The 12,703-nt window shown below is 42.4% G+C and overlaps 1 long non-coding RNA gene across 1 annotated transcript in view; it reads right to left on the reverse strand.

Moving 5' to 3' along the window:
- Positions 1-7,354: 7,354 nt before the first annotated feature.
- Positions 7,355-12,703, reverse strand: part of LOC122183668 — a 37,387-nt gene continuing 32,038 nt past the window's right edge. The window contains exons 6-8 of the long non-coding RNA XR_006180323.1: positions 11,610-11,721; positions 10,174-10,358; positions 7,355-7,396 (exon numbers count right to left, since the gene is read on the reverse strand). This is a non-coding gene — a long non-coding RNA (uncharacterized LOC122183668). The remainder of the gene's footprint in view (positions 7,397-10,173; positions 10,359-11,609; positions 11,722-12,703) is intronic.

The raw sequence follows: 12,703 nt of genomic DNA on the forward strand, positions 1-12,703 counted from the left end.
CTTGAGATGAGGAAAATAGTCCTAGAGATCTTAGGGTGGATTTGGTAGGTGGGTTTCCTCTTGTTCATCACTCTTTACCTTTAACGGCCCAGGCTTTGATTTGCAGTGCCCGTAGCCATCCAAACAACACTTGTGTTGCTGCTAATCTCTATTTTTGGAATTGCTGTGGTTCAAAGGGAATCTTTTAGAATTCAGCTAACATCCCTCAGACATTCCCTGATACAAAATACTCCCTATCTTTCTGCAGCAGTGGTGGAGATTGAGAGGTGTTCAGCCTGTAATACCTCCATCTCACATCTGTCCTCTCCAACACTTCTTGCAGGTGTGCTGAAACGACCTATAAACCCTGAAAACAAAGCTTTATTTTCCCTCCATTTCTTTGAAGCAGGCTGCCCCTTACATTAGATCTGCCTTCATTATAGTCCTCCACAACACTGCTTTGCTTGGGCTTCAGCAACAAACAGGGCTCCCACTACTTTCCTGATGGGCCCTATCCCACCATTTTTCCAAATTCCCTCACAGGGTGACTAAAGAGTTAATTACCTCTGAGACTACTGCTTGAGGATTATTTGGTACACTGGATGCCTCACTGGACAGAACATGGGAATGGATGAACCACAGCTGCAGAAGAGTGGTCTGGAAGCTGGTGAAGGACTGCCATCATCCACAAGGAACTCTCCTCTTCTGGTTACCCAGAAATGTAGTATGCATATCAAGCAAGTTTGAGCCGAGCCCTGATGCCCACCTTCTGATCACACAGCCTGGTGTTGCTCAGCATCAAGGGCTGATCTTGGGAACACCACATTGGTTGTGTCAGTCCTCACAGCATAACAGTCCTCAGATCCCGGCAGGTGCTTATCACCACCTTTTGGATAGTGCCATTAAAGCTTCTCTAACTGATTTTGAGGACTTTCTGTGGCTGTAGAGAAGTATAACATTTCGCCATGGCTTTGAATTCTTTTAATGTTAGCAAAAGAGCCAGTCCCTTCAGTCAGCTAAAAGCTACTATTGCTCTTCTTCTCATGCTCTTCCTCATGCATACTTTTCACTTCCTTCAATGAATGGCTACTTTTTCTCAAACACACTCAGAACAATGTATTTTGATGCAGCGATAATTCCTTATTGAATCTTCATTTTACACAGGAGTGCAGAAACCAGGGGCAACCCAGTGTGCAGGAGACCCTATCCACAAAGAACAAAGATAAACAACAAAGATATCAAAGATACGGTGACAGCAAGGAACTGGCATCTTCTGAAACACCAGCCTTAGGCAAAAGGAGCTTGAGAGAGAACTGAGTCATTCCAGGCCCGTCTCAGGGAAGCAAGACTTCACAATATCTTTTAATCAGGATACATGAGTTCTGAGTCAGCTAAAAGCAACCCTCAGATCCAATCCGGGATGATTTTATTTGCATAAGTCATAATGTAAACAGCAAATAGATCTGCAGGATTTCAGTTGACTTGTCAAAGAAAATAGATCTTTGTTGAAGTAAGCATTAGATGGTAACCGATATGGAAAACACATTGAACCGCTCAAAGGACAGACATTTTTGATCCTCCGAGCAGCTTTCCTGTATTTAGCCATATCAGAGAAATGCCTAGTTATTATAATTCTCTTTCCATGAAAAGTTTTTTTTTTAGTGAAACAAGCATACTTTGGTACACCATCTCCCTCATCCCGCTGAGGTTAAATGCATCACACACAGCAAAGGCAATACACCTCCCTTGCAACTAACAGCCTTGCAGGAGCATCTCTATCTACAGCTAACGTAGAGGGTAATAATATGGATTTCACACCAGTGCTCCAGGTATGTGGGAGGAAAAATGTAACAGTCCATCTCCACTCTGCTCTTCCTAATCTGAGTTATGAAACAGAAAATGATAAATAATTTAAAAACAAACAACAAAAACAAAACCCACTCATTCCTTTCCAGAGGCTGAAAGAGCACAAATGTAGGTAGCAGCATGATAGCAACAAATCCCACAGGACCGCTCATCCCAGCCATGGACTGACTATATGTGCATCTCAATACGCATATGCAGCAGTCACCGCTCTTCTTCATACCTGAGACTGGGAAAACATTTCTGGCCCCCTGCTCACCTTCTCCCAGGATGCTGCATCATGCACTGGGTCTTTCGCTGAGTAGAGCCAAAGAGCTGCTGCAGGAAAAAATGCCGCAGGAAATGAGGTCAGCATCCATGGTACTTCCTAAAAGGATCCCTGTGTGACTCCTACTACCAGTATCCCACATCCAGCTTCTTTCCCTTTGCTTTTCTCTTCTTCACGAGTTTCTTTTCACTTTCCTCACTGTTTACTGTATTTTGAATAGTTATGTGGCTACCATCCATAGGAGAACCATGGGAACTGGCAGGCAATGAATGACTGGCATGTAAAAGTTTTTTTTTTTTTTCCTTCTTCTTCTACTTCTCCTTCTTGAAAACAACCTTGGCGAGCCATCAGATGAAAAAAATCTATTCTTCTGCCAGCTCTTACCCAGTGCCAGTGTCAGGCTATTTAAAGCTCTCTGAGAAGTGGTATGGGGGAAGGTTGCATCAAACCAGTGTAACAAGTTGCATCTTTTCCCTCCATATTGAAAATAAGAAGACACTGAGCTCTCTTTTCTGCCCTGACTTGACTCAAGTTAAACATCCAAGCCTCTGACATAAATGTACACTGTAGGAATCCATAATAAAGTACCACAGTTGAAACTAGCAACTGCATTTTCGATGTAAGAGCATAATCCTTATTGTTACTGGGGAGTCTGGATCCTGCCACAACAGAGGTTTTTTTGTTATATTACATGCCTACCAACCAAGACCTTTTATTTTATAGCTCCCTATGGTAGGGAGAGGAGAAAGAGTGGATTTAAGTTTCCAGGGAGCTGTCGGCCTTTGTAATAAGGTACATGGCTCACTGCTAGTTCACAAAGGGGGTTAGCACTAGAACTGCGGTGAACTATTCATCCTGCCAGCAAGCTCAGGTGAACAGAGTGCTCGGAGCCAAATGGGAACGCTCAGTCCCATTCACCCAGTAGCTATATAATGTACCACAAGCTGAAAGCCGTTCATTGAGCCAGCAGGAAATTCAGATGTTAGCAAGAACTGGAACCAGAGCTGCTGTGATGGATGGCAACATCCAGACCCTGGGAAGCATATAGTAGCGCTGGGCTGTGTGTGTGTGTGTGTGTGTGTGTGTGTGTGTGCCATAGCATGGGAGTGCATTGCTTTCAAGATCAGTGAGCAAGTCTGGGAGTCAGGGGACTGAGGTGTTCCTCTCCTTCTCCCTGGGAATCTGTGAGCAAAAAATGATGGATTTGATTTATTTCCCATTGTCAGCTACGAGGAAAGGAATGAAACTAAGAGTAGAATGAAAAAAAATCCCACAAAACAAAAGATTTAACTCTAGGAGGAAAAAGGCCTGTTCCCAGAGGAGAAATGTGATACTCCCCAGCTTGCCCACTATCAGCACTCCCAAGACCCATTCCCAGCTGCTCTGCATTCTTGGGTTTCATCACTCAACTCCGAGTTACAGGGGAGCATTAGCACTGGCTACTCTGCTCCTGTGGCTCTGCTGGTGCTGCCCATCAGTGTGATGCTTAGCCAACACCAAAAGGATATGACCTGGAGAGGCTGGTGCTCACAATGAAGATAGCACTGGAACCCTCTCAGTCCCAGAATGCACAGAAAAAAAGTCGCCTCTTGCAAGGTGAAATTATGTCTAAAATGAACAAATAGGAAGCTTTAGCATTTTTCATCCTTTTTTTTTTTTTTTTTTTTTCCCCTCATTTTTTTTTTTTCTGGAATGACATTCCAGGAAATCCTTCTCAGTCTACAGAGCACCTCAGTTCAATGGATGTGGGAGAAGAATGAATCCATTCGTAGCCCTCAAATATATACTAGGAGCCCTAGGTGACCTAGCAGGACTGCTGCAGCCCATTGAAACCTCCCATGCTGAAATCCCACTTCTCTCTTGACACCTTTGCTTCAGCTGTGGGCTCTTAATATAACATTAAAAACCACAGAATCATTAAGATTGGAAAATACCTCTACAATCAAATTCAACCACAATCCACTCCCACCGTGTCCACGCACCATGTCCCTCAGTGTCACATCTCTGTTGTTCTGGAATACCTCCAGAAACAGTGATTCCACCACCTCCTCGGGCAGCCTGTGCCAATAAGGCATGTAAGATATAATAGTTAGAGATCCAGCACCCTGGTCTGTATTTTTGTCTTTATCATTTGATGAAATCAAATAACTTATTAGTAGGGGAAACTGTGGCAGGGTTGCATTAAGAGCCTTCTGAAAGAAAAGGGGATAATCACTTGGCTATCAATAATGGTTATTCAGTACAAGCTGGTGACATTCCCAGTGCTCATTTCAATGCACCCATCCCAAACTGGGCACAGCGTCACCACTTTGCTGCATACACCTAATATGGAGCTCTGAGTGCAAATACTGTCCATACTGGCCCAGAATGCTGCCAAAGCTCTGAGATTTCCCCTAGGAAATCTCACAAAACACACCATAGCTTCAGCACCAGCTCTCTGGCGACTCAGCTTCAAAGGCTGGTGTCAATACAGAGGGCAGGGATCATCCACTCTCAGCTATCATGGCCTAGTCCTGCCACCAACTCACCCTTAGCAAGAAGGGCACAGAAGGGTTATTACAGTGACCCGAGCAAGCAGAGAGCATGAAGATGTGGTTCTGATCCACACTTCCAGCCTGCAGAGTAGGATTTCCATAATGATTAACTCCTCTATCCCTTGGAAAACATTTTTTGTGCAACAACTGCAGATGATTCCCCTGTACACCCTTAAAAATCTGTCTAGCTAACAGATCTGAAAACCCAACACCTGTGTGTCAGCACGAACAGCTGTACACTTGCCACTGCTCCTCAAGCTGCAGAGGATGCCACATGCCACTTGCTTTACTTAGAGCAAGTGGGGAGGCCAATCCATCGGAGGGAGAACACAGCATAATTAAGAAGCAACATGCTCTCTTGCTCCTGCCCTAATTTCATTTCCCCCCTCCCCTACTCTGTTTAAACAACTCCATCAATGTTGGGATGCTGATCTCCATGCCTGCAGGACTGTGAATTTAGGAGGCAGGAATTCTCACAGAACTCATCAGCTGGTGTGTCAGGACAGAGATGCTTCCAGTTCAACTACATTTCTGCCTTTTTTTTTTTCTCTTTCCCTTTTTTCTTTCTTTTTTTTTTTCCCTCTCTCTTCCCTGAGAAATATCCACACTAAGAAAACTTTTCTTGGAATAAATAATGGGAGACACGAAGTGTGCAGAATCCAAACACAGGCATTCCGCACGCTGTGTGACGGCAACAACCGATTACATCCACCCCGAAACATTCGCAGACAGTCATGTTTGTTTTCATTGCATTCCAGATATCAGTTGCAATCAGTCTATATATATATTTCTTTCTCTCCTGTGTGTGCATGTGTGTTCCCTTTATATACAGAACCAAAGGAACATTTTGCTAAATCAAGCAAAATCTTCAAAAGCCTTCAAAACCTGCGTTCTGAGCTTGTAAAAAACGCAAGGAGAAAAAAAGAGGGATTTTAAAATGGAGCTAAATGACTCAGAGTCCAGTTGGAGCCATAATGTGAATTTATCCTCAGATGAATAATTTGCCTTGGCATTCCTAATTTGGCAAGTAAAGAGTGCAGCGCTGCTTCACAGCCATAGTACCTTTGTGCTCTTAATCCACCAGGGGCTACCTATACTTGTCTGTCTGTACATTGGATCACTGCTAGTGGAGGTCTGAAAAGCATCTCCAGCAATCTTTAATTCATGTGATTAAAAATTCAAAAGGAGCCCTTGTACCAGCTGTTAAACTATGTTAGTAAGCTGTAATTCAGAGTTCAAATCCCAGCAAATTGAAGGTTAGGTTAACAGGATCATTCAGTGGAACTGCATTATGTCGTAGCGACTAGAACAGTAGGTGGACTGTTTTATACAGGCTCATTTGCAGAAGATAAACTAAGGATGAGCAAACTCATAGCACTGCAAACCTTGCCCTGGATTTATTTCCCCCCCCCTTCTTTTTCCGTGGCATGATTTTTTTCTTAAAGTCTGGCAGATGAAACCAACTGTGGGTTTTGTTTAATCTTTGCACAGATAGAGGCAGAATAAAATCAGCATGAAGTGTTTTGTTTAAGATTATCTGGAATCTGAGAAATGTGTTTTTCATCTCTGAGACTAATTAGTTTAAGTATAACAAAGGTGAAATGAGTCTGATGGTCTGAAGACTACTGTTTCTACTGTTCATTCTCCCTCAGTAAACAGTGAGAAAGTATAAGAGAAAAGAAATCCGCCTTATTTAGAAGAGTTTGGTGTGATTTATTCTTTGCTCAGTCTCTCCCCAGCAAACTTACAGGAAGTCTGGAAGAATCAACCTTAAGTGCATGTAAGGCCAAAAGTATTATTCACAATTATTACTTATTACTAGCATTACAATAGTCATTAGTTTTCAGCTGCAAGTGAAAAGCTATTGTGGAAAGTGCTGTGTATAAAATGACAGTATTTGCTCTCCAGTGCTTACAGCCTTCCCAGCTTTGTAAAGCTTGCAGGGAGAAGGTGAGAAACAGGATGTAATATCATCTTTAGTTTGCAGATGGGGAATTATGGCACAAAGTGTCTTTCCCAAAACCACACAGGAAGCATGCAAAACTAGAAGCTGAATCCTGATCCCTTGAAGGCTTTAACCAAAATACCATCCTTCCTGTCTATTGAAAGATTCCTACTTACTATATAGTGAGCTGTAAGGCAGACCTTTAATGAGCCCACACCCAGAAAGTAGATGTGATCCCATGCCCATAATACACATGAAAAATTGAAGCCCTTATAAAATGCACTGACAATGTCATTACACTTGTGGTTCTGGTGACTTTGATAAGGTAGGTTTTGTGCAGTAGAGAGCAATTCTGAAAAGGGAAGTCAATGGGAAAGGCTAGGAAGGACTGATGGATTGCTCAAAGTGGCACCAAAGGCAGAAGGAAAAATGGCCTGTTGGGGTTGTTGCTAGGATAATATCAGAGGATAATAAAATATTTAGGAAAACTGTGTCTTTCACATTTGGAAAAAAGAAGCCAAATGAAAAACAGTGCTGAGTATGAGTGCATCTAGATGCTGGAAGAAGAAACCTTGAGCTCAAGAAACAGGTGAAGAGAAGCTTACAGAAGAATGGAGAATTTTAGTAAGAAAGCACAGGAGTTTGCACAGGTATCAAAGGAATACAAATCTGTAGCTAGGAATTTCACCTCCTTATTGCTGGTAAGAGACCCACTAGTGAAAGCTTTAACATATTTTGCATGCAGTCCTTCCAGTGATCTATTCACAGGTCTGAAGGGAGAAGTCATGCATCTTTTGGCTATGACACCTACAAACACAAAATTCATTCTCATTTCCTACTTAAGACAATACTTGTTCTGAAATTACTGAAATTCCTAACTATTTAAAGAAAATAAATACACATTTTAAGTGATTAACATGCATTTGCCTGTATGTGATCAACCTGTGACTCGATTTCTTCTCTTTAAATCCTGCATTAACAAATCATTCCCGCTGTGGGTCAGATGTCATGACTAAACACATGGCACTCCCCAAACCCTTTAAATGTTTCAAGAAATAATGTTTAAAAATAACACTGTCTGACCAAGGACTGCATAAAAGTTGTGAAGGACTTGGCCTCGTAATTTAGAGTCATCATCATCAACAGGCTTTCACTTGGATAGCACCTTTCATTCAAAGATCTCAGAACACTTAATTTAATTAAGCCTTTCAACAATGCCATAATGCAGCCAAATGTTATAATAACTGCTTGTAGAGGTTTGAATCTGAGACAAAGAGAGGTTAAATGAGTCTCCCAAGGTCCCAGAACAAATTAATAACATCGCCAAGAGGAGGCTGCAAAGCCAGACCCGCAGCCCTCTCCTTCACCATCAGCTCCTTTCCTCCTCTTTCACCCCAACAAATGAACATGAACACTGGGGATTTCTGAGGACTGTGGTCCTCATCTTCCTAGGAAGCAGAGTGTGTGACACCAAGCAGTGTTTCAGACTCGTGATGAGGACCGCATCCCTTATTTAGGCTGTTTAGAGCCCTGCTTTCACTCCCCAGACAGCGATCCAGGTTTCTGGGCAGGGTTAGCTGCACCATATAATGGGTGGTAGTAATGGGAATATTTCCCCCAAAAACAAGATTAGGATGAGTATGTCACTGCTCTTCTCCACACCAGCACTTCCTCTGGGCTACCTGAGGAAGTGGGATTGTTTGCAGCTTTCCCATGGCTACAATCTGCACTATATTCACGGTGCACTGAGCGGTCAATTTTGCAGCCTGTGAAGACCAAAGCTGGTTGAGCTCCAAGGCACCTTATCTGCACTGAAGGACAGGGCTCAGCAGGAGGAACACCTCATCCTCACCACCGCACAGCGTGCTCTGATGTTTTCTAGGAGGTCCCTTGCACAGGCTGCCTCATCCTGATTCCCTGAGCCTGGGAGATCTGAAGCACATACAGGCTGCAGTGGTATGGCTCCAGGCCATACAGCACGCACTAAGCACTACCATATGTCACAGAGGCAGCTAGACAAAATCTTCCCTGAAATGTGAAGAGGAGTGCTGGATACACGCGAAGCTTCACTAGTTTCAAACCAAACAGCAAAGGTTTTGTAAAACAAAACCGGTTTACTGCTGAGCTTCAGCAGCTGCTTTCAAATTTACAAATACGTTTACATTCTGCAGAACGTAAATGAGAAGTGATGGCTTTCTGAGCTGGCTGTCAGGACCCCGAGGTGGGGATTTGCCTTTTCCCAGGAGCTGCTACAGAGTTTGATGCCCTACAACGTGCAGGTGGAGTGGCATGGGACATCCGCTCAGCCCACGGAGAATGCCTGGAGCTCCTTGACATGAATGGCCACAGACTTTACAGGAAGGATTTGGTCATTATTACATTCAGTATTTCCCCATCATGGAGGGGCTCCAGAATTAAATATCTGACCCTCCGGTTTTGGGAACTGTCGGCAAGAGATGCACCAGGCCCACACACGCGTGCAGGATGCGTGGGGTCCCGTCAGAAAGGCCCCATCATGCATTCCTCCAACTCTATAATCTCATGAACACAAATATTTAGTGTCCATCCCAGCCCCAGATTTATAAAAGGCCATCTGTTAACTGCTTTCACTGGTTCCCAATTAAGCTATCTCCATAGCGGGATTGATGCCACTCACGGCTGACACGATACCTTCAGTTTGAGGATAAGATAGTTATTTGGACTAATTTCCTTATGGAAAGGCCTTGTATAATTGAACAGTGGTGAAAACAAGCAGGGTTGGGCAGAATTACAAGCAGGGCCTGTGCTGCAGACAGTACCCATTACACCAGTAACATCTAACTAAAGCACAACACCAAGAGTCATATGATGCCTAAGAACATGGACTTTTGCTTTCTAAAACCATCCCTTTGTCTTTATTATTGAGAAGTTTAAAATGTGAGGTTGAAGGCTGAAAAATAAAAAGACAGAAAACACCCCAATTGTTGTTTTTTTAAAATCTAATTATTTTAAGCATGATTTCAGAACACTGGGAGCTGGATGCAGCATGGTAAATTATACGAATTCCTACAAAATTATGTGAGTTTAAAGTACCTTGGAATAGTTTAAGCTTATCTATGTCAATTAAATGAATTACAAATTTGTGACTTAATACATTAAAAAAATTAAAATATATGATATAAAAAATAAAAAAATACATAACCTTTTGTCTCAAAGGTTAAATGGGATCTGCATGTGCAAATGAGTTCTGTTGCTTTCATCACCATAATTTTGCTCACCTACATTTCATGGAATTGAACAGATGGATACTTCTAGGGTGCAAGCTTACCTTTAAATTCTTTCTCCATGAAAGACAGAAATCATAGAATCATAGAATCATAAAATGGCCTGGGTTGAAAAGGCCCACAGTGCTCATTTAGTTCCAATCCCCTGCTACGTGCAGGGTGGCCAGCCACCAGACCAGGCTGCCCAGAGCCACATACAGCCCATTGAATGTCTCCAGGGATGGAGCATCCACAACCTCCTTGGGCAACCTGTTCCAGTGCCTCACCACCCTCTGAGTGAAAATAATCTGGTGGGAGCATTCTGCTGGTGGGAGAGCTCACCTTGGCATTACTCCATCATCCATCCTTAGTAATGGCACATGTACCTCTCAAGTAGAGCAGAGCACACAGATGGGAACCTGGCTTGGCTCACAGCTTTGATGGAAAGCTCCAGTGTTTTCCTCCTTGTTCAAAGCGTCACGAAGCTCACCTTTGAAATTTCTTCTTATGAACTGAAGTTTGCTGCCCTAATTGGTACACACACATAACATGTTTTTAGTCATGAGATAAACAATTTACTACAGCATCAAGAAAACACTGGGCTGAAACTTTATTAGCTATGTATGATAAAGCCATTCCTCTGCTTGTTTCAATGGTAAAATAAACTCCCAGCATGGACGGTGGAGATGGAGCACAGCAATTTGTTTCAGCTCAGGCCCCGTGTCCTGCTCCCACCCGCACCACTTGGCGAAAGCATGGCCTGCGCTCCTACAGGTGTTACATTTTTTACTCCCCCAGTGACCAGTAACAGTGCTATTGGATGAGCATAATGTATCTCAAAACAATGTGCTGGCATCGCTGAGAACGTACATATAAGGCCACTGAGGTCCACACAGCAAGGATTGCACAATAACCCATTAAAATAAACATTTGCAACCACAGATAGCTGGCCTGAAATCCCTGCTCTGATACAAATAACATCTGGACAACTTTTGTATGCATCTTCCAGCATAAAACACCCTTGAGAAAAAATAGAAGGCAAGCTAAAAGACAAAGGACCACTAAAGATTTTATTATGCTATGGGTGTGGTGCCATAAATTTCAGGAGATTCAGGCAAGAGTTGCCAAGCCTGAATTTAAACAGCATGTTGTTTTTAAAAGTTGTAACATTAGTGACGAACAAGTCAGTATTCTTACATAATTAATCCAGTGTGAAATAGACTGACTGGAAGACATCCAGTGGTTTAAAAATAACTCAATCATTTATAAGATCCACAGCACTATAGGATTTAACATTAAGGCACAGGAAGTGAAGGCATCTTGGTACAGAGCATGTTGTTTTAATTCCACAAAAGCTTTGTGAATTCTGCTTAACGGAGCTCACTGTACAACAGCTCTGTGCTGCGCAGAAGCGAGGGAGGTTCCTCTCAAGTGATCACAGGTTTAACATCTGGGTTTTTGTCAGCAGGATTTGATTTCATTTTTCCTCTCTCCACCATTTGGACATGTCTTTGGCTGGAGATACCATTAAAGAGATGAAAATGGAATTATTTTTAATTTTTTTTTTAGTGGTAACGCTTAACTAGAAAGACTGGGAGGAAGACAAAGCTACACAGGGAGCTAAGGAGTGTCTTCAGATGGCAATCATAGTACGAATTTGAATGGACTACAGCCTTCAGTGTCATTTGTGAGTGATGTTTTCAACTGGCAAGCTGCACTAATAGATGCATATGGGAGACACAGCATGAAAAGGGCTGCATGTAAAGATATAGACATACCGCCAGGTGAAATCCTCAGTCATTGCTGACCCAAAGTCATCACTTATGTTTGCAAACTAAGGACTCAGTTCTGCAGGTCATTCCGACACAAATCCTCAACCAGCAAAACCACCTGCAAGAGTCAGACATGGTTACAATCAATGTTTCTGCAAGCTGGAAGAAAGCATCGTGGCTAGTTGTATTGGAGCCCTCCCCTTACATGTTCAGAACTGGAGGTGAACGGTCCACACAGAGCTGCTTCTGGTTTTGCTATTTTCCAAAATTTCCAAGTAAAAATTTCCAAAGTAAAATGGTGGCAGTGCCATGTGGCCCCTCAGTCCACCATTAGGGTGCCAGGTCAATGGCATCTCATCACTCACTGCTTTGTTCTGCTCTGTGAAAGCCCTCACAATGACACAATTTGTCCCAAAGAACATTAAGATTCCTAATAAAGGGAAGTAAAGAATAAAGCAAGTGGATATAAGGTGCCTCTTCCTTGGCAGCGCATTTCCCCTTTGCCTGGTTTGACATAGAGGATGAGAGCAGATACATCAAAATTGTAATCTCGAATGATCAAAATAAATCACATACAATTGATTTTGACTAATGTAAAACTAACTGAATACATTTCTGGAAACAGTACTTATGAATTAATAATAGCGATTAAGATGAATTAAACACACAGACTAAATTCTGCTCTACAACATGCTGACTTCCATGGAAACTGTGCATGCAGATAGGGTCTGAGTATAGCAAGTTAATTCAGAATTATTTTTATCTGTTGAATCAAAGTAGTATGTTAAAAAGAATTTATGTGACTAAATAACATGCTAAACTTACCAATGTTTATTAAGCTTTGAATATTATATTCTCAAATTATCAGTATATCTGCCTAAAAATGCAAAAAGTGGCTTTTTGAAATCCACCACTGCCAGACTGCAGAGTCTTAAGGTACAAGAAATGTGACCCAAAACAGTATTATCATTTCATTGGGTAAGGATAGATTTAAAGAATCATTAATCTCATCTCCCATTCAGTTCTTGGACCCATTCACCATTTGCAAGAACAAAATCAGATACACAAATGCCACCTCTGCTCGTGGCACCTGTCTCAAG

This window comes from Lagopus leucura, unplaced genomic scaffold (genome assembly GCF_019238085.1).
Source record: "Lagopus leucura isolate 7727_CA_CO unplaced genomic scaffold, USGS_WTPT01 Super-Scaffold_100019, whole genome shotgun sequence".
NCBI lineage: Eukaryota > Metazoa > Chordata > Aves > Galliformes > Phasianidae > Lagopus > Lagopus leucura.